Source organism: Lithobates pipiens, unplaced genomic scaffold (assembly GCF_037356315.1).
Source record: "Lithobates pipiens isolate NorthernLeopardFrog02 unplaced genomic scaffold, aLitPip1_a1.2 Scaffold_10, whole genome shotgun sequence".
NCBI classification, from domain to species: domain Eukaryota; kingdom Metazoa; phylum Chordata; class Amphibia; order Anura; family Ranidae; genus Lithobates; species Lithobates pipiens.
In genome coordinates this window covers 55,134,901-55,157,436 of record NW_027507686.1, presented here as the reverse complement: position 1 = coordinate 55,157,436, position 22,536 = coordinate 55,134,901, and the positions used below count along the sequence as shown (strand labels likewise).

Sequence of the window (22,536 nt, the reverse complement as noted above, 5' to 3'; positions counted from 1 at the left end):
CTTAAAACTTTTTTATATTTCACTGTGTTTTTATTAGGTAAAGCCAGCCATAGATGGTTTGAATCTCGAACCAGATCAGCAGGGACTAGCTGGGATTCGAACCATGCATGGGCAAGCTGAATGTACCCAAGTTGATCGATCGATCGATTCCATCCAATGTACCCAAGTTGATCAAAACCAGCCTGTTGGATTTTACATGCGCTTAATACTAGCAGTGATCACCCCCCCGGAGAACAAAATGGTTCAGCGAGAGGGATTCACCCATCAACACTGATTGTGTTGATGGAATTGAGCGATTTTGCATAGGTTGCAGGAAAGAAAATCACTCCATCTATGGCCGGTTTTAGTCATCCAGTCTAGTGTTGGATGGACAATGTGATGTATTTAACTATCTGGAGCTGGCGGGAGTCCGCCGTTTTTTTTTTAAAAAGCCAGCAGCTACAAATACTGCAGCTGCTGACTTTTAAAATAATGACACTTACCCGCCCAGCGCGCCCGCGATGTCGGCACCCGAAGCCGATCTCTCGATCGTCTCTCGGGTGCTGCCGCCGCCATCTTGGGTATGGTAATCAGGAAGTGGAGCCTTTCGGCTTCATTTCCCGGTTCCCTACTGCGCTGTGCAATAAGGATGGTCCCCGCTGTCTCTGGGATCCGTGTGTTTTCCAGCAGGCAGCGGGGGACTTTCGGAAAGGGGCGTACCTTCTGCAGAATCTACACCGGAAGTGGGTGCAGATACCTGTACTGTACAGGTACCTACACCCCCCTCCCCCCTGAAAGGTGCCAATTGTGGCGCCAGAGGGGGGAAGGATTCTAATGAGCGGAAGGTCCACTTTAGGGTGGACCTCCGCTTTAATGTTTGGCCAGGGTCTTGCAGAATGAGCTAGTTTTGTTTTATGGTCGTTTTATGGATGGCTTGCTGTAACTCCTTAAAGTGATTGTAAAGGATCATTTTTTGTTTGTTTTAAAAAAAAAAAAAACATATATGTCATATTTACCTCCACTGTGCAGCTCGTTTTGCACAGAGTGGCCCCAAACATCCTCTTCTGTGGTCCCCCATCGGCTCTTGCAGCTCCTCTCTGCATCAGATAACCCCCTAGGAGAAGCGCTCTACCTGGGGGTTACCTTGCGGGCATGCTTCCGAGTCCAGCATTTGCATCCACAGACATGAATGCCGGACTCTGCCCCGGTCATTGGATTTGATTGACAGCAGCAGGAGACAATGGCTGCATTTATATCAATCTATCCAATCAAGACCTGGGACCCTGCGGAGAGAGGGACAGCATGTCTCTGCCGAGGAGATGAAGGGGCTCAGGTAAGTAAGACGGGGGGCTGGGGGGTTGGTGACTGCCACATGTTTTTTCGCCTTAATGAATGGAATCATTAAGGTGAAAAAACACAAGGGTTTACAGCCCCTTTAACCACTTCCAAATTACATAGAACCCCCAAACATTATATATGTTTTTTTTTATCAAAGACCCTAGATAATACAATGGCGGTCATTGCAATTTTTCAAACTTTTTTTTTTGGAAAAAAAAAACTGTTTAAAAAAAACAAAACATTAAAGTTAGCCCATTTTTTTTGCATACTGTGAAAGATGAAGTTACGCCGAGTAAATAGATATCTAACATGTCACGCTTCAAAATTGCACATGCTCGTGGGAAGGGCGGCAAACGTCGCTACTTAAAAATCCCCATAGGCGCACTTTAAAAATTGTTACTGGTCACATGTTTTGAGTTACAGAGGAGGTCTAGGGCTAGAATTATTTCTCTCACTCTAACGTTTGCGGCGACACCTCACATGTGTGGTTTGAACACCATTTTCATATGTGGGTGGGACTTACATAAGTGTTCGACTGCGAGCACAAGGGGACAGGGGCACTTTAAAAAAAAAAATTATTGTTTATTTGACTTTTATTTTTTTAGTTTGACACTTTAAAAAAAATAATAATAATTTTGATCACTTTTATTCCTATTACAAGGAATATAAACATCCCTTTTAATAGGAATATGGCATGATCGGTCCTCTTTACAGTGAAACATGGGGTCAATAAGACCCCGCATCTCACCTCTAGGCTGGGAAACCTGAAATCAAAACAATAAAATAAACAATCTCAGCTTCACAGCTGAGGCAGCGCCATTCGTTTGAATGCAGAGGACGGGCGTGATGTGATAACATCGTGCCCGGCCTCTGAATGATCATAGAGACTCCGGCGACCATCTGGTCCACCAGAAATATCTGTGATCACCATCTGCGGCCAACGCATCCGTTCTCGGACTAACCAATGAAAGCGGTGAGTCAGTAGATGCACCAGAGGGATGCGCCGGAAGAACGCCACTATGATCATTCTTATCGTTTAGGGAAGCGCCGGCTGAAAAAGCCGATATCTGAATGACACCCCCACAAAGTCAAGAACATTCCTGGACATTAAATAAACACTGATTCCATTTTAGTCCAATAAAATTTCTCGGTCTTTGTATATGTAAAATTTATTGTGCTTCCATAGTACTGGCTCTGGAACCCTTCCATCACACCAAGGATTCTCACTTTTCCTGATACATTTTCTGTAACTTAAAATACATTGCAGGCCCATTTACATTTATGTAGTGTCCTAGCAAAACTGCATAAATGCTTGTTATGTTGCATGTTAATGTGCATTGGGTTAAAGTAACCCATTGAAATAAGGGCTGCCAATGCACCAAAAATAAATCATGCTACAAAATGTTTACTGCAAAAATGTAGTATGTTACAATGCCATGCATTGCAGCAACACTAGGGGTGGCCTGTTCATTAGTTAAGAGTGCAGGGGTACAATGTACCCCATACTCATTCACATAGGGTAGGGGGCCGGGATCTGGGGGCCCCCTTGTTAAAGGGGGCGTCCAGATTCCAATAAGCCCCCCCCCCCCGGCAGACCCCAACAACCAACAGCCAGGGTTGTCGGGAAGAGGCCTTTGTCCTCATCAACATGGGGACAAGGTGCTTTGGGGTCGGGGGGGGGGGGTGCAGGGCCCCCCTGCCCCAAAAGCACTCACCCCCCATGTTGAGGGCACGTGGCCTGGTACGGTTCAGGAGGGGGTGCGTGCTCGTCCCCACCCCGTTTTCTGACCTGCCAGGCTGTGTGCTCGAATAAGGGTCTGGTATGGATTTTGGGGGGCCCCCATGTCATTTTTTTGGCGTGGGGGTTACCCTTAAAACCCATAACAAACCGAAGGGCCTTGGAGGGGGAACCCATACCATTTTTCGTTTTTTTTTATTAATAATTTGGCGTGGATCAAGATCAGAGCACAAGTCGCATGCCAAAGTCGGATCAGTCAAGACGGCTATCTGACTTCAGTGATATTCAGTGGGCTGAAGTAGGATCAAATTCAGACCAAAGTAGTGCAGGAAGCATTTTCAAAGTCAGACCGACTTGTATTGGACCAGTCTAGGCGGCTCTCATGGGGAAACATTGATTTTGACACGTCATGCGACATGAGCTCCCAATGTCAGAGCATTTGTCATACCAGTGTGAACCCGGCCTTATACTTACTGCTTATCTAGGCCAAAAGTCTTGTGCAGCCTTTTCCCCAATTAACTAGTTAACTTTAGTAACATTCTAGATTCAGAGCCTCTTCTGGGGCTGAAAGAGACAGTTGGCTTGTCTCAGCACACCCGGAACTGATGACTTGAAGATCTCTTTGGATCAGGTAATTGGTAACTCAACTGCTATTCACATGGATCTTCATTTCAGCCAATAAAGTTCTCATTTAATCGCTACTACCGGTACTAGCATGATCCGCTCATGCAAACTGTCACCTTATCCAGCTAAATTCAGTCCTAGATTAGGCTAGGTTCTATGGTTGCCGCTGCATCCCTTTAAACCCGAACACATATTAATTACACAGGTTCTGTGGCTGATTAAGGTGGTAATTAAACTCACTTGGTGCCTTATCTGCATTTACTTAGCCGAAGAACCTGTGTAATTTAAAGGTGTTCAGGTTTAAAGGGATGAGGTGGCAAATCTACTAGGTTCACACTAGAGCTGTCTCTGAAAAGCTATCTGTGGTGGATCATATTTCAGTGGGCAATTACAGGATCAGTTCCCCTTCAGTAACATGTGACTGGTGTTTAGAGTATAAGAAGTTATATGTTACTATGTAGCATCCCCGCTCACCTCCCTCACCCCCCTGACAGTGGGAGGGGGTTCTTCTTCACACACCTGCTGTCACATTTTAGAAACTACACAGCTGTGCTGCCCGAGCCCAGAGAGATCTGTGAATAAATGAAGTACAAGTCCCCGCTTCCACTGTGCTAATCAGCCTGTAGTTCTTATAGTGGAGTTCGACCCCCCCCCCAAAAAAAAAAAAATTATTAATGTGCTTAAAAAAAATAAAATAAAATAAAAAACAACAACTGGAGATTTTTTTTTGTTTTACTCTTCTCTAAATGCCTGTTGCTAGGGGGTCTCTCATAATCTGCCTCCTTTGGCACCTGGGCTCCTAACGTCATTTCCCTCGCCTCTCCCCCCTCCCTCTTGTCAATCATCTGGAACATGTGACAGGTCCCAGATGATTGCGCAGCCAGTCACGGCGCATGCGCAGTGGATGCCTGGCTGTGAAGCCACAGCCGCATGCCCACAGTTAAAATCCCGGCGCCACCAAGCGGAGAGGGAGACAAGCGGGGCTTCGATCCCCCGCATCGCTGGACCCTGGAACAGGTCAGTGTCCGATTATTAAAAGTCAGCAGCTGCAGTATTTGTAGCTGCTGACTTTAATTTTTTTTTTTTAAGCGGAACACTGCTTTAATGAACTACCAAGGCGCTTATCAGTGCCCTCCTAGTTCCCCGACACTCCCTGCAGCAAGTAACTGTCTGCCTCTATAGAGGTACAGGCAGAGATTTGTCTTCAGGATCCTGACATTGCACCCACGATCCACTAACCAGGGGGACAAGGTCTGCAGGACACAAGGAAAAAAAATAATAATAAATGCATTTTTGTTTTTTTTTACCTGCAAAATGTGCATTTAGTATTTTTTTTTTTTTTTTTTTTTTTTTTTAAAGAAAGGTGAACTTTGCCTTTAGCCCACGTTCACATTGAGAGCTGAACTCATACAATTTCAAACTGGCATTTCAGTCTGACTTTGGGGGGCGATTTGACAGACATCTGAGCAGGTTCCTGCACAGATGTTTATTGAAATCACCCCCAAAGTCACCAAAAGTAGTGCAGAAACTACTTTTGGGAATCGGTGCGGAACCGCAAAGTCGTCACATTCAAACGGTGCCAATGCTGACAATAGGCTCCGATTTGGAATGCGATTTGACATGTCAAATCGGCCCAGTGGGAACGAGGGCTTAATCAGCAGTAGGGATGAGCTCCGGCGTGTTCGCACACTCCATGTGCAGAGCCCGCCAGGAAGATGGCACGGCGCTGCGCTAATCACAGGCAGTGAGACATTTCCCAGTCTCTGCAGCTGCACATTGGAAAATGTCTGAATGCCTGTGATTAGCGCAGTGCCGTGCCGTCTTCCTGGTGGGCTCTGCACGTGGAGTGTGCGAACACGCCGCAGCTCATCCTTAATCAGCAGCTTACAGATACTGCCATCTCTTGAATAGTGATGGACGAACTTCCGACGGGACGTTTCGCGAACGCGAAACGCGAACGGACACAAACGTTCGCGAAAACGACCGTTCGCCGCGGGCTCCATTGACTTCAATGGGAGGCGAATTTCGCAAACCTTTAGGTCGAATTTGCGGCCACGGGGTAATTATTAGGGGGTAGCACGTAGTCCCACCACCTGGACAATAGCATAATACATGTATGAGGTGAATTTGGGATCGATAACTACAAGCATTTTTTTTTTATTTGGGAAATTGTTCTGACAATTCAGGACTATGGAGCTAATGAAGGCAATGGAGGAGAGGGAAGGTCAGGGACCAGGGTAGGCAAACAAGAGGGTGCAGGAGATACAGAGCACTGACAGCAGCACCGTAATACAGAGCACTGACATCAGCACCGTGACATACAGCGCTGACAGCAGCTCCGTGACATACAGCGCTGACAGCAGCTCCGTGACATACAGCGCTGACAGCAGCTCCGTGACATACAGCGCTGACAGCAGCTCCGTGACATACAGCGCTGACAGCAGCTCCGTGACATACAGCGCTGACAGCAGCACCGTGACATACAGCGCTGACAGCAGCTCCGTGACATACAGCGCTGACAGCAGCTCCGTGACATACAGCGCTGACAGCAGCTCCGTGACATACAGCACTGACAGCAGCTCCGTGACATACAGCGCTGACAGCAGCTCCGTGACATACAGCGCTGACAGCAGCACCGTGACATACAGCGCTGACAGCAGCTCCGTGACATACAGCGCTGACAGCAGCTCCGTGACATACAGCGCTGACAGCAGCTCCGTGACATACAGCGCTGACAGCAGCTCCGTGACATACAGCGCTGACAGCAGCTCCGTGACATACAGCGCTGACAGCAGCTCCGTGACATACAGCGCTGACAGCAGCTCCGTGACATACAGCGCTGACAGCAGCACCGTAAGCAGCCCCAGGAGGAAGTCAGCACAGCACAGGGATGGTGTGATCCCCTCATAATAAGAACCCCCAGGAGGAAGTCAGCACAGCACAGGGATGGTGGGAGCCCCTCATAATAAGAACACCCAGGAGGAAGTCAGCACAGCACAGGGATGGTGGGAACCCCTCATAATAAGCAGCCCCAGTAGAAATATGACACCGCTCAACCTCTTCAAAGAGGAGGGTAGGGGCATATAGTACGGTGTGCTTTTTTGGGTCAGGGAAGTGAGCCAAATGAATTAAGAAGGTCTGTGTGCTTGATTCCAAAAATTGTTTATAGACATATACATGGTCTACTGATCACATGTGTTGAATTCCTCCGAGATCCATGCCTCATTCATTTTTAGAAATGTGAGGTAGTTAACACTGTCGTGAGCTAGGCGAGTACGCTTATCGGTCACAATCCCCCCTGCTGCGCTGAACGTCCTTTCGGACAGGACACTGGATGAGGGGCAAGCCAACAGTTCGATTGCAAATTGGGCAAGCTCTGGCCAGAGGTCAAGCCTGCCCACCCAGTAGTCTAGGGGTTCATCACTCCTCAGAGCGTCCACATCGGCCGTTAACCCAATGTAGTCGGACACCTGACGGTCTAGGCGTTCCCTGATGCTGGATCCGGATGACACCTGTCGATGGGTCGGCTGAAAGAATGACCTCATATCCGAAGTCACCAACACATCTTCAAACCGGCCTCTTCTTGCAGGCGCTGTTGGATTGGTACCCGCAAATCCTTCTCTGGGAGTGGGAATTGCTCCTCTGCCAGCGCACGCAAAAGCAGAATGCAGCATTTCTCGAAGCAAGGCCTGGAAGTGCTGCATTCTGACAGCCCTCTGCGACGGCGGTAACATTTCCGCCATTTTGTGTTTGTACCGGGGATCTAAGTACGTTGCCACCCAGTACTGGTCCTTGACCCTCATGCTTTTTATACGGGGGTCCCTATTAAAACACTGGAGCATGAAGGCCCCCATTTGCACTCAAGCGGAAGGTATGTGGTGGTGGTGGTGGTGTTGTTGGTGGTAGTGTCTTTGGGGGTGCACATAGCAGAGAGTGAAGAAGAGGGTGCAGATCGAGAGGATGAGGAGGGTGCAGAAGAATAAGGCTGAGTGAGCCACTCAACCAAGTCTGGTGCGTCCTTTAAAGTAATTGAACGCACCTTCTGCAACTTCCCACTTTGGCTCAAGGCTGTTGCTCCTGCCCTACCCCTACCACCCCTGCGGAAGGGCCTGCCTCTTCCTCTGCCTGTCATTTTTTAAATCACCCTGTGACAAAACTCTTAGTCCCTATACCGCTGAAGGACTGCTGCAGTATAGGGCAGCGGTCAGCAGTAGTGCACGGCAACCCTATGTATTGTGGACCGATAGCGGTCCTTACAGAACAGCAGACTGTAACGCACTCAGGCCTATGTACCGTAGCACCCTATACCAAGTTACCAGTCCTTATAAGAACTTTTGTGGACCAAGCAGGTTGTGTGTTAGTGATTAGCAGACTGTACGTCAGTCCCTATACCAATGAAGGACTGCTGCAGTATAGGGCAGCGGTCAGCAGTAGTGCACGGCAACCCTATGTATTGTGGACCGATAGCGGTCCTTACAGAACAGCAGACTGTAACGCACTCAGGCCTATGTACCGTAGCACCCTATACCAAGTTACCAGTCCTTATAAGAACTTTTGTGGACCAAGCAGGTTGTGTGTTAGTGATTAGCAGACTGTACGTCAGTCCCTATACCAATGAAGGACTGCTGCAGTATAGGGCAGCGGTCAGCAGTAGTGCACGGCAACCCTATGTATTGTGGACCGATAGCGGTCCTTACAGAACAGCAGACTGTAACGCACTCAGGCCTATGTACCGTAGCACCCTATACCAAGTTACCAGTCCTTATAAGAACTTTTGTGGACCAAGCAGGTTGTGTGTTAGTGTTTAGCAGACTGTACGTCAGTCCCTATACCAATGAAGGACTGCTGCAGTATAGGGCAGCGGTCAGCAGTAGTGCACGGCAACCCTATGTATTGTGGACCGATAGCGGTCCTTACAGAACAGCAGACTGTAACGCACTCAGGCCTATGTACCGTAGCACCCTATACCAAGTTACCAGTCCTTATAAGAACTTTTGTGGACCAAGCAGGTTGTGTGTTAGTGATTAGCAGACTGTACGTCAGTCCCTATACCAATGAAGGACTGCTGCAGTATAGGGCAGCGGTCAGCAGTAGTGCACGGCAACCCTATGTATTGTGGACCGATAGCGGTCCTTACAGAACAGCAGACTGTAACGCACTCAGGCCTATGTACCGTAGCACCCTATACCAAGTTACCAGTCCTTATAAAAACTTTTGTGGACCAAGCAGGTTGTGTGTTAGTGTTTAGCAGACTGTGCGTCAGTCCCTATACCGCTGAAGGACTGCTGCAGTATAGGGCAGCGGTCAGCAGTAGTGCACGGCAACCCTATGTATTGTGGACCGATAGCGGTCCTTACAGAACAGCAGACTGTAACGCACTCAGGCCTATGTACCGTAGCACCCTATACCAAGTTACCAGTCCTTATAAGAACTTTTGTGGACCAAGCAGGTTGTGTGTTAGTGATTAGCAGACTGTACGTCAGTCCCTATACCAATGAAGGACTGCTGCAGTATAGGGCAGCGGTCAGCAGTAGTGCACGGCAACCCTATGTATTGTGGACCGATAGCGGTCCTTACAGAACAGCAGACTGTAACGCACTCAGGCCTATGTACCGTAGCACCCTATACCAAGTTACCAGTCCTTATAAGAACTTTTGTGGACCAAGCAGGTTGTGTGTTAGTGATTAGCAGACTGTACGTCAGTCCCTATACCAATGAAGGACTGCTGCAGTATAGGGCAGCGGTCAGCAGTAGTGCACGGCAACCCTATGTATTGTGGACCGATAGCGGTCCTTACAGAACAGCAGACTGTAACGCACTCAGGCCTATGTACCGTAGCACCCTATACCAAGTTACCAGTCCTTATAAGAACTTTTGTGGACCAAGCAGGTTGTGTGTTAGTGTTTAGCAGACTGTACGTCAGTCCCTATACCAATGAAGGACTGCTGCAGTATAGGGCAGCGGTCAGCAGTAGTGCACGGCAACCCTATGTATTGTGGACCGATAGCGGTCCTTACAGAACAGCAGACTGTAACGCACTCAGGCCTATGTACCGTAGCACCCTATACCAAGTTACCAGTCCTTATAAGAACTTTTGTGGACCAAGCAGGTTGTGTGTTAGTGATTAGCAGACTGTACGTCAGTCCCTATACCAATGAAGGACTGCTGCAGTATAGGGCAGCGGTCAGCAGTAGTGCACGGCAACCCTATGTATTGTGGACCGATAGCGGTCCTTACAGAACAGCAGACTGTAACGCACTCAGGCCTATGTACCGTAGCACCCTATACCAAGTTACCAGTCCTTATAAGAACTTTTGTGGACCAAGCAGGTTGTGTATTAGTGTTTAGCAGACTGTGCGTCAGTCCCTATACCGCTGAAGGACTGCTGCAGTATAGGGCAGCGGTCAGCAGTAGTGCACGGCAACCCTATGTATTGTGGACCGATAGCGGTCCTTACAGAACAGCAGACTGTACCGCACCCAAGCCTATGTACCGTAGCACCCTAGACAGACCAAGTTACCAGTCCTGATAAAGAGCTTTGTGGAACAAGTGAGTTGTGAATGATTAGCAGACTGCAGCAGAAGGGCAGCAGTCAAGTATAATATTCTTTCTATATTTGGAAGAAAGAATATTATACGTGTACAAGCCTATTACTGTACCACTGATACCAGTCCTGAAAAGAACCTTTGTGGAACTAATAGTAACAGCAAGTCTTTAAAATTATCCTCACTGCCTGACACACTGCTTCCTGCCTGTCCCTATACAAATTGGCAAAAAAGAGTAGGCTGGAACGATTAGCTGGAACAGCTCTTTTGTGGACCTGATAGTAACAGCTAATGATGATGATGATGATGATGATGAAGAAAGACTAATCTGGCTGAGCTGTCCCTAAAATAGCAGCATACAGCGCTCTGTCCCTTTATCTAAACTGACAAAAGAAACTCAGGCTGCTGACCTAACACCTATACCAGTCCTGAAAAGAACTTTTGTGTACCAAATAGCTAGCGTTTTCTCTGTCCCTACTCCACACAGGATCCTTTCCCTACAGTGACAGAAGAAAGAATGTAAAATGGCCACCGGATCGGGTGTATTTATAGGTTAGGGGGAATGTCCAAGTGTCCATGAGCTGTCATGTCTCAATTGGTTGTCCTGTAACACATGATAAACGTGTCACGAAAGGTTAAAGTTCTTGTATACATTAAACACGTAAGTCCGCCGGGGCGAACGACGGAAAAAGGCGTTCGAACCCGCGGACGGCGAAAGTCGGAAATTCGCCGCGAAACGACCGCCGGGCGAAACGTTCGTCCATCACTACTCTTGAATGCCTTTTCTTTGCCGATCAACAATTTTGAGTGGAACAAACACAATGCAAATGTGCACTTGTCAAACTTACCCATTCAAGACATTAGGACACTTACCTGTCCTGGAATCCAGTGATGTCGGCAGCGCAGCTGATGTTTCCATTTGCTGGCCGTGTGCTGCCACCACTAAGGATGATCTCCGGTGTGTTCGCACAGAGATCGCGAAATGTCTCACTGCCTGTAATTAGCGCAGCGCCGACTTCCTGGCGGGCTCTGCACGTGGGCTGTGCGAACATGCCAGAGCTCATCCTTAGCCACCACCATTGCTGGTAAGGGAACTGGAAGATAGCCTTTTGGCAACACGACCGGGTCCCTACTGTGCATGTGTGAAGCGTGTTGTGCTCTCTCACTGGCCCGGTTGAAGAAGGGGGGCCGAGTTGCGAACGTAATTTGCCACGGCCTGGTCGCCCGGAAGTGGGGAAAGGGTACCTGTGAAAAAACAGGTATGCCCTCCCCCCAAAAGGTGCCAAATGAGGCAGTCGGGGGGGGGGGGGGGGGATCAGATAAGCGGAAGTTACATTTTTGGATGGGACTCCACATTAACCACTTCAGCCCTAGAAGAATTTACCCCCTTCCTGACCAGAGCACTTTTTGCGATTCGGCACTCCGTCGCTTTAACTGAAAATTGCGCGGTCATGCAACATGGCTGCCAAACAAAATTGACGTCCTTCCGTTTTTCCCACAAATAGAGCTTTCTTTTGGTGGCATTTGATCACCCCTGTGGTTTTTATTTTTTGCGCTATAAACAAAAAAAGAGTGACAATTTTGAAAAAAACGCTATAATATCCCCCAAAAATATATAAGATATATTTTTTTTCCCCTCAGTTTAGGCCAATACTTATTCTTCTACATATTCTTGGTAAAAAAAAATCACAATAAGCGATTATTGATTGGTTTGCACAAAAAGTTATTGCATTTACAAAATAGGGGATAGTTTTATGGCATTTTTTTTTTTTAAATTGCGGCGATCAGCGAATTTTATCGTGACTGCGACATTATGGCGGACACATCAGACATTTTTGACACATTTTTGGGACCATTGTCACTTATACAGCAATCAGTGCTATACAAATGCACTGATTCCTGTGTAAATGACACTGGTAGTGAAGGGGTTAACCACTAGGTGGCAGTGTAGGGGTTAAGTGTGTCCTAGGGGCGTGTTGCTAACTGTGGGGGTCATGGCTGTGTTTTACACATCACTGCTCCAATCACAGGGAGCAGAGATCAGTGTCACTGTTGCTAGGCAGAACAGGGAGATGCTTGTTTACTTTAGCATCTCCCCGTTCTTCCTCTGCGTGAGGCAATCGCAGGTATCCCCATGGCGATCGAGTCCGTGGGACCCGCGACCGGACTCACTGTGCTTCCTGCGGGCGCATGTGCCCCCGCCGCCTCTTAAAGGGCAAGGTACAGGTACGTGATTCTGCCTGTACGAGCCCTTCTGCCGACGTATATCGGCGTGAGGCGGTCGGGATTCGGGAAGAGGGAACACAGATTAGGGAGGGAGAAAAGAGAAGCAGGAGCAGCTGCCGGGGAGACACAAAAGAGTTAACTTACCAAGTTCTTATCTTCTCTCCCTGGTATTCTCTCCTTTCTCCTTCATGGACCTGTGAACTTCAGCACTGTAAAGCTTGTCAGCTTTCCCCTCTGAAGCCATACATGGATTGAAATTCTGCCAGTTCAGTGAGACACTGCTGCTGTGCGAGACACTGCATGTAATTCACACAGGAATCGCAGCACATTCCTGTGCGAATTACATGCAGTGTCTCCGGTGTGCGAATTGAGCTATGGATTTGTATGGCTGAAATCGCACAGCATTTGCACCAAACTGGTGCAGGAAAGACGCTCACCCAAGCTCTACTGCTATATTGATGTTGATGGAGTCGGTGCGCTGGATCACTGTGAATCCATGGTAAAAGAAATCAACTCAAAGCTTCTACTTATAGAAATGGATTTAGGCACAATAGCAGTGTCCACGCTAAGCATCATGTGGATTGTACACTGCTATTGTGCTTAAATACAATTCTATAATTAGAAGCTTTGGGTTGCCAGCGTTTTCTTTTAGGCCTCATGCACACGGACGTTTTTACAGCCGCTTTTTTGAGCTTTTTTTGCAGCTTAAAAACGGCTGTCCATGTTAGTCTATGGCTTCATGCCCACCTAGGCGTTTTTGAGCTGCAAATGGCATAGGCGTTTTTAAGCTGTAAAAAAAACCCAGGACCAGTGCGTTCCGTGGCGTGGAGCTAGAGCTGTAAAAACGCGAATCGCGGGAAAACGCGCAAAAACGCGCACAAACGCGCATAAACGCACAACATATTTTCTTTGTTTTCTGAGTGCTATAGCCAAGAGATGTGTTTCTTAAAAAACGTTACTTAACGCTAACGCTAAAAAACGCGCAAAAACGCCAATGCAAAACGCGGTTTTTAATGAAGATTTTTCCAGGCATCGGAGCAAGCTTTGCAGCCAGTTTTTTAAAACGTCCATGTGCATGAGCACTTACCATAAACTGGTGCAGGACCCTTTTTCTGTCCGTGCCGGAATGGGATCGCATGGGTGTTCACACCCTTGCGATCCGATTCTGCAAATCGCACCCCATTTTGCAAACGTAACAATGATTGCATCGTGTTGTTTACTTAAAGTGGATGTAAACGCCAGTCATGCAATTTGAGCTGGGCACAAATATCTGCAGTGTTTACTTAGCTCTCTTCAAAGTCTCTTGGCTTTCTCCTGCTCCTTTCTTCTGTTATCAGCATGATTCTGGCAAGTTCTTCATCAACTATAAATAGATTAGCAGAGAGCTGGTCTATTCACAGCACAGCTTTGCATTATTTCTTCCTTTTTCTGCCTATGTGGGGGGGGGGGGGGGGGGGTGCCTTTCCTCCAATCAGAGTCTCGCAGTGTATGGCAAGAATCCACACCCACAGGTGAATCAGGGAGTGATAATTCTGAACAGGAAGAGATAGCCACACCCCTGATGACAAGCACTGTCAGGTACCCCAAGGCCTCCTGGGATGTGTGATGTCAGTATCCCAGGAGGCTGCAGGCGAGTCGGACATCATTCTGTTCTAGATGAGAATCTCAAAAGTGCCAGGAAATGTCCCTAAATGGGTAGTAGGGGACAGAAATAAAAAAATACATTTCAATTTATGAGAAGGGGGCGAAGGTCCCCTTTAAGTGGAGGTTGTAAGGCTACAAAATGTGGATGAATACTAGGCTACGTTTCCACTAGTGCGACTTGTCATGTGACTTGGGACTGCAAAGTCGTACCCCCATGATTTCCAATGAGTACAGGGGGGTTCCCGAGTTACGAACAGGTCAGGGACTGCTTGTTTGTTCTTAAGCCGATTTTGTTTGTAATTCAGACGCGAGTGCGCATTGCAGCGTTTTCCAATGTTTTCTTCTATTTTCCAACCTCGTTTTCCAACCTTGATGTGCCTGCCAGCGGCGCCTGCCATTCGTAAGTAAGAGTTGTTCGCAATTCGGAGGTTTGTAACTCGGGGACCCCCTGTACCGCTCATATCTGTGCATCACAGCGACTTCAAAGTAGTTCCTGCCCTGCTTTTGGTCTGACTTTAGGTCCATAGACATCAAGAATACACGGGCTTTGCTTCTAGTCTCATCAAAATCACAGCAAAATCACGTAACTTTCAGGTCGCAATAGTGGAAACCTAGCCTGGAAGCCGTATCAAACTTCTTGCATGTTTTTATTTTTCCACATTGAGCACAATAAAATTAGCATCCCCCAGTAAACTATTTGTTAAAATTATTTTCCCGGCACTTGCAATTTACAACTACAAGTGCCAGTTCACACTTGTGCGATTTCCAGACATCGCATGTGCTTTGCACCGCACTGTTGTGCAGATCACATGGCTGAATTTGCATCGCATTCAGACCAAAATCATGCAAGATTTTTTTTGTCTGCACCAGAATCGGATCGCATGGGTAATCCGATTTGTGTCCGAATTCACAGTTCGCACAGAGCTATGTGAACCAATCTGGGGGTGTCCTTACATTCTATTGACACCTGCAGTGGTTCCCAGAGGGCAGTGTGAACTGCCTGGAAGTTCTATGCGATGTGGGAACCGGCACTGTAATCACACCTGTCCCCTTATTGCGCTGGTGTGAACAGTGGACAGTGCAGTCTCCAGCCAGTCTGTTAGCTATCAGAAGAGAGGGGGTAGGAGGGAGGAGATGGGGAGGGCCTTGTGTTTCTATTGAAGAACAAAGTGTAGGGGGTTTCAACTTTAGTCCTACCATGCAAAAGAAATGAACCAACCTGAAACCACCACTGGGGGCAGTGGCCATGGCACCAACTTAAAGGGGTTGTAAAGGTTTGTGTTTTTTCACGTTATGCATAAAGCTGGGTTCACACTGAAGCGATGCGGGAATCCGCGGCGGGTTCCCGCATCGCATGCCTCCCGCCGGCAGTTCACACTGCCCTATGCGGACTGCTGGGAGTGTCAGTGAAACCTTAATGACACCCCCAGATCAGTTTGCATATCGCAGTGCGATCTGCAAACTCGGACAGGAATCGGATCGCATGGTGTGAACACCCATGCGATCCGATTCTGCTGCGGACCAAAAAAAGGGTCCCGTGCGAGTTTGCGGCGGGTGTGATGCAAATTCAGCCATACTATCTGTATGGCTGAACTCGCATCGCACAGAGATCGGATGTGATTTGCACTGCAGTGCGGTGCGAATCACATCCGGTTCTCGTAGCCGCTCCAGTGTGAACCCAGCCTTAAGGTGAGAAAACACCTGGCAGTCACCGCCCCCCCCCCCATTTTACTTACCTGAACCCCTTCATTCAGACTCGGCCCCGCCCCTGGCTCCCATGTCACTGGATCTGATTGACAGCAGCGGGAGCCAATGGCTCCTGCTGCCATAAATCTATCCAATGAGGAGCTGAGACAGCAGCTGGGACTGCTGTGTTCGTCACCATCGCTGGAACAATTGCAGGTAAGGAAAAGGGGGGGCTCTGGGGGGCGGCAGCACAAAAGGTCTTCACCTTAATGCATTCTATGCAAAACTGTGAGGCCGCGTACACACGCGGGGACTGTTCGCTCAACTTTGTCCGCTGAACAGTGTTTCAGCGGACAGTCCGCTCGTGTGTGGGCTTTCAGCGAACAGTCTGCTGAACAAAGTTTTTCGGAATTTCCGAAAAACTGTCCGCTGAAACCTTGTTTCAGCGGACAGTCCCCTCGTGTGTAGGCTTGTTCGTCAAACTAAGTTCCGCGCATGCTCAGAAAGGATTTACACGCCGAAGTTTGCATTGCAGTGTATAGGACGTCGTTTTCTAGTCCCGTCGTACGTGCCGTTCACGTCATCGCGCACGGTTTCAGCGGACTGTTCGTTCGTCGTGTGTGGCCAAGTCCGTCCATGCTAATTTTGAGCGGACTGTCCGCTGAAACTGTTTGACAAACAAAGTTGAGCGAACAGTCCCCGCGTGTGTACGCGGCCTGAGGGTTTACAACTCCTTCAAACTGGAACAGAGAATTTAAAAGATGCAGAAGCTTCTTATTCAATCAGTTGCTAAACGTGCTTAAAAATTTAGCTATTAAAGGGGTTGTAAAGGTTACAGATTTTCTACCTTAAATCATTCAGTGCATTAAGGCAAAACCCTTTATGCACAGCATCTTCCTTAGCCCCCCTAAATACTTACCCGAGTCTGATCTCGATCCAGCGCTGCTCTCTCTCTCCCCCCTCACTGGACTTCGTGAGAGCAACAGAAGCCATTGGCTCCTGCTGCTGTCAATCAAATCCAGTCATGAGGTATCGGGAGGTGGGGCCGAGCTGCACTGTGTGTGTCAATGGACACACACAGCACAGCTCAGGATTTTCCAATAGCGGTAGAGAAGGAGAGGAACCCTGACCTGACCAGGGGACCTAGAAGGCTGCTCTGTGCCATATCATTACACAGAATTATATGGCATAAAACACTTTTTTGTTTTATAAAGAACTTTCACATTCACTTCAAACCCAAAAATTTAATACTGCACATTGCAGCTTACCAGTCCCTAGCTGTGGTGACTACATTTGTTTTTGTTTTGTTTTTTAATTTAGGCTTTTCTCCCTCTGTTTTTACCTGCTGATCTGGCCAGTAAAACACCTCCTGTATTCGTGCCCCCAATCTTAATAAATAAGCGCGGAGGCACAGCAGACAGCGGCGCCATTGTCAGACTAAGGGGATGAATGTTAGATGTACTAGCAAATTTAAATACACTAACAAACTGAAGCTGAACTCCAGCTAACACTTTATAATCAGTCACAGCAAACCTCTTTTTCTTTTGGGAGAAAGTTTTTTACATGCACTAATAAAAGCTGATCATTGTAAGCACCCCTGCCAGTGTTAAATTGATGTGTCATCCATGTAAACTGATCTAATTGGAGGAGGGCTTGATCTTTAGAAAAAAACTGATTTACTGGCTGAATCTCCAGATGAAAATAAAGGACAGAAAGCCAAAAAAAAGAAAAGTAATGCAGCCATTACATCTAAGAATTGTTATGCTGTAATAAAATAAATGTTTGCTTTTAGGTTTAATACTGCTTTAACCTCTTCACGCCCACTCTATAGCCGAAAGACTGCTTCAACATGGGCCTAAATTGCCAGGAGGCATCCATGTATGTCCTCCCATGCAACCACTGACTGCATGCCCCCTGCAGGGCGTGGGCGGTGCGCTCTGTGATCAGCGAGTCTATGAGACTCAGGTGATCACAGATCAGAGTAAGGGGCTGATCCAGGCCCTTTATCACATGATCAGCTGTCAGCCAATGACAACTGATCACATGATGTAAACAGAAGCTGTTAATCCGCTTTTTTCCCCCCTCGTGCTGACAGCATGAAGAGAAATAAATAAGCTAATTACCGGCTTGTATAAAATGGGACATCGTGCCATGCACCGAGAGTCATTGCTACTAACTAGTGCCACCTGCCAGTGCATATCCGTACTGCTAAGCAGGGCACACCAGTGCCACCTATCAGTGCTCATCATTGCCACCTATCAGCACTGCCTATTAGTGTCACCTACCATTGCCCATCAGTGTCACATAAAAAGCGCCACTGCCCCCCCTCTATAACTGGCCATCGCAGTAAGCAGCATTGGAGGGCGAAAGAAGATATAAACAGGGCCAAGGACTTTGGTTGTCTGCGAGCTGGTCGGTAAGTAAGCTTGTTTTTTTCCTTGAATTTATCCTTGGCCCTGTTTATTATTCCCCATTAGTGCCACCTCAGTGCCGCCTATCAGTGCCTCCTGATCAGTGCCCACCAATGCCACCTCACGAGTGCCCATTAGTGTCACCTATCAGTGCCCATCAGTGAAGGAGAAAAATTACCTTTTTGCAAAATTGTATAACTCTGAAAACAGTTTTTTTGTTTTTTTTTTAACCACTTGCTTCCCGCCATATAGCAAAATGGCAGCGGCAAAGTGGTTTCAATATCCTGACCAGGCATCATATGATGTCCAGCAGGATAACAGCCGACACGCGCCCATTGGGGGGGCGCACATCGCAGCGATCGGTGGTGTGGTGTGTCAGTCTGACTCAACGCAACAACGATCTAGGTAAAGAGTCTCTGACAGAGACTTTTGACCACGTGATCAGCTGTGTCCAATCAGACGCAAGTAGAGGAGAGCCGATCGGCTGCTCCTCTCACAGGGGGGTCTGTGCTGATTGATTATCAGTGAAGTCCCCCGAGGATGTCCACACTGGACCACCAGGGACACCACTAGGACCACCAGGGATGTCACCACCAGGTATGCCACCTTAGACCACCAAGGATGCCAATCAGTGTCCACAATGGATGCCAATCAGTGCTCACAATGGATGCCAATCAGTGCCCACAATGGATGCCAATCAGTGCCCACAATGGGCATCACTGATTGGCAGGCATTATTGTTTGGCAATGATTGGCATCCATCCGTACCCTCAATTACTGTACATCAGTGCCCATCCATGCCGCCTATCAGTGCTGCCTATCAGTACCCAGTGCCACCTATGTGTACCCATCAGTGCTGCATATCAGTGCCACCTATCAATGCCCATCAGTGCTGCATATTAGTGTCCATCAGTGCCACCTCATCGGTGCCCATCAGTGCAGCCCCATCAGGGAAGGAGAAAACCTACTCATTTACAAAGTTTTGTAAGAGTAACAAGAAAAAAAAAAGTTTGGTTTTTTTTCAAAATTTTTGGTATTTTTTTATTTGTTTTGCAGAAAATAAAAATCTCAGAGGTGATCAAATACCACCAAAAGAAACCTCTATTTGCGGGAACAAAATTATAAAAATTTAGTTTGGCTACAGTGTAGCATGACCGGGCAATTGTCATTCAAAGTGCAACAGCGCTGAAAAGCTGAAAGTGGTTAATTTTTGGTCTTTTGTTTGTTTAGCAAAAAATAAAAACCCCAGTGGCGATTAAATACCACCATCAGGGATGCCAACCTGTGCCCATCAGTGCTGCATATCAGTGCCACTTATCAGTGCTGCATATCAGTGCCCATCCCTGCCAACTATCAGTGCCCATCAATACTGCATATCAGTGCCGCCTATCAGTGCTGCATATTAGTGTCTCATCATCGGTGCCGCCTCATTAGCCCATCAGTGAAGGAGAAAACGTACTTATTTACAAAATTTTATAACAGAAACAAAGAGACTTTTTTTTCTAAATTTTCAGTCTTTTCTTTTTTTTGCTTGTTTAGCAAAAAATAAAAACCCCAGTGGTGATTAAATACCACCAAAAGAAAGAGCTTTGTGTGAAAAAAAATGATAAAAATGTCATATGGCTACAGTGTAGCATGACCACTCAATTGTCATTCAAAGTGTGGTAGCGCGGAAAGCTGAAAATTGACCTGGGCAGGAAGGGGGTAAAAGTGCCCAGTGTGCAAGTGGTTAAAATCACTGTAAGCAAAGCACTGCAAATTAATGTCAGATTTGCAAATAAATAACTTTAAATGAAAGTGCACTTGGAAGTAAAGTCGCTGTAGATCCGAGGGGGACATGCAATGAAAATAAAAAAACAGCATTTAAGCTTACACATGATTGGATGATAAAATCAGCAGAGCTTCCCCTCATTTCAGATCTACCCCTTAGATTTACAGCGACTGCACTTCCAAGTGCACTTTCAGTGCAAAGTGGATTTGCTTTTCGTAAATAACGCCCACTTTTCACCAACGTTGATCCCATCAACGCCGACAACATTCTTCACACATTTTGTTGCATTTAAAAAGGTCAAAGGGATTTTTCGCAGGCACGATTCACTGGCAGTACAAGCGCTCCCATAGCAACTGTCACTTTACTGTCACTTGAACAAAAATCATTTAACCTTTGAAAAGCCGCTTTATCAAAGAGTCACTAAATAAGATTATAGGCACACCATAAGATAAAACTGTGTACTTAATGATAATAGAAAATATAGGCTGATACTAGCATAATAGAAGTGTATAGAAGAACACACCCTGCACACTCACCAAGTCTGATCCCTTCCTGCAACACAAGGCTGCCCTACCGCCTACAAATCTGTATTGGCTCTCTAGGGTCAGATGACAGTCAGAGCCAGGAAGGAGGCGTGCGATGTACAGAAGAGGCGTACTGACTGTCATCAGCAGCAGAAATCCAAACGTCTACCACTACGTCACATTTCATTATCCTGTTTGCTCATCAATGGCTATTTATAGTTTTTTTATTTATATATACTTTAACCACTTCAGCTCCAGAACATTTACTCCACCCTCCTCCTCACGACCAGGCAATTTTTTGCGATACAGCACTGCTTTACTTTAACTGACAACTGCATGGGCGTGCGACGCTGTACCCAAATAAACTGTGGGGGTTATTTACGAAAGGCAAATCCACTTTGCACTGAAAGTGCACTTTCTAGTGCAGTCGCACTAAATCTAAGGGGTAGATCTGAAATGAGGGGAAGCTCTGCTGATTTTATCATCCAATCCTGTGTCCTTTTATTTTCCTTGCATGTCCCCCTCAGATCTACATCGACTTTACTGTCATGTGCACTTGCAGTGCAATGTGGATTTGCCTTTCGTAAATAACCCCCTGTATGTCCTTTTTCCCCCACAAATAGAGCTTCCTTTTGGTGTTATTTGATAATCTCTGCGTTTTTTTTTTTTTGTGCTTTATACAAAAAAAGGGCGACTATTTTTATTTTATTTTTTTTAAAAACAGTGGGGGTTATTTACGAAAGGCAAATCCGCTCTGCACTACAAGTGCACGTGGAAGTGCAGTCGCTGTAGATCTGAGGGGAAGATCTGAAATGAAGGGAAGCTCTGCTGATTTTATCATCCAATAATGCGCAAGCTAAAATGCTGTTTTTTTATTTTCCTTGCATGTCCCCCTCGGAGCTACAGCGGCTGCACTTTCAGTGCAATCTCAAGTGCACTTGTAGTGCAAAGTGGATTTGCCTTTTGAAAATAACCACCAATGGGGGATTTCACATGTTAAATCGCATGCCAAATCGGCAGCCATTTCCAGCAATGGCACCGTCTGAATCATTTCTGTACTATTTTTGGCAACTTTGGGGTGTGATTTGTATAGACATCTGGGCAGCAACCCACATAGATGTCTCTGAAAACGCCCCTGAAGTCGGGGCTGACATGATTCCAATCCCGCTTTCAGTGTGAACCTGGGCTAAATGTTTAAACAATTCCAGCCATGGGACTTACAGCCCCCAGGTGGTATTTTTCATCTTTGCCATTGGGAAAAAATGTATTTGAGAATGCGATAGACCCTTAATAGGTCCCCCTTTGAGTGGTCTTGCTCTCCCCAGGGGCCAGTAGGACATCTTTGGATTTGTCCTTTTCTTTCCACACTCATAGATGAACCTGATCATATTTGTCAAACTTGATATAGATACCAAGTGATGATCTAAGTGGTGATGGGAGGTCCTAAGGAAACGCACTGACCTATTTCTAACGGTCTCTAGGGACCATAGAACACAAGTCCTGGCAAAATCCATATTGGCGTGAAATGGTTTTATACCAAAATATGTGTTCTTTCCTCCCTATAGACCCCCCTCTCAGTATAGAGTGCATTGATACAGACTCACCTCTCAGTATTGACCCCCCCCCCCCCCCCCAGTATAGAATCTCCTCAGTGCAAGCCCCTCCTCAGTACAGACTCAAAATCCCCCAGCCCCCTTCCCCAGCATAGAACTCTACAGATCTCTAGATAGGAGGTTCCCTTGGCTCTAAACTGTCGCTGCGAGTTGGCCAGAAGCAGTACTTCAGTACATATACCACAGGCACTGCAGCGCCATACAACACACAAAAAAAATAAAAAAAAATTCAGAGAAAATGAATGATAAAAAAAAACTTTTCACTCGTGGTTAGTGTTTGGCTGAAGCCATTTATTATCTATCAACTGTGTTTACTCTTTTTAAGTCATAGTGGCAACAGAAACTACCCAAATGACCCTGATCAAAAGCTGGCATACCCCAGTTCTTAATACCGTGTATTGCCGCCTTTAACGTCAATGACAGTTTGATCTCTTTTAT

At 46.9% G+C, this 22,536-nt stretch overlaps 1 protein-coding gene across 2 annotated transcripts in view; it reads right to left on the bottom strand.

Moving 5' to 3' along the window:
- Positions 1-20,574, bottom strand: part of FBXL8 (F-box and leucine rich repeat protein 8) — a 48,993-nt gene extending 28,419 nt beyond the window's left edge. For both annotated transcript variants that reach the window (XM_077455221.1, XM_077455230.1), the window contains exon 1: positions 20,498-20,574. The gene's annotated coding sequence lies outside the window, so the exon portion shown is untranslated. The remainder of the gene's footprint in view (positions 1-20,497) is intronic.
- Between the last annotated feature and the right edge of the window lie 1,962 nt (positions 20,575-22,536).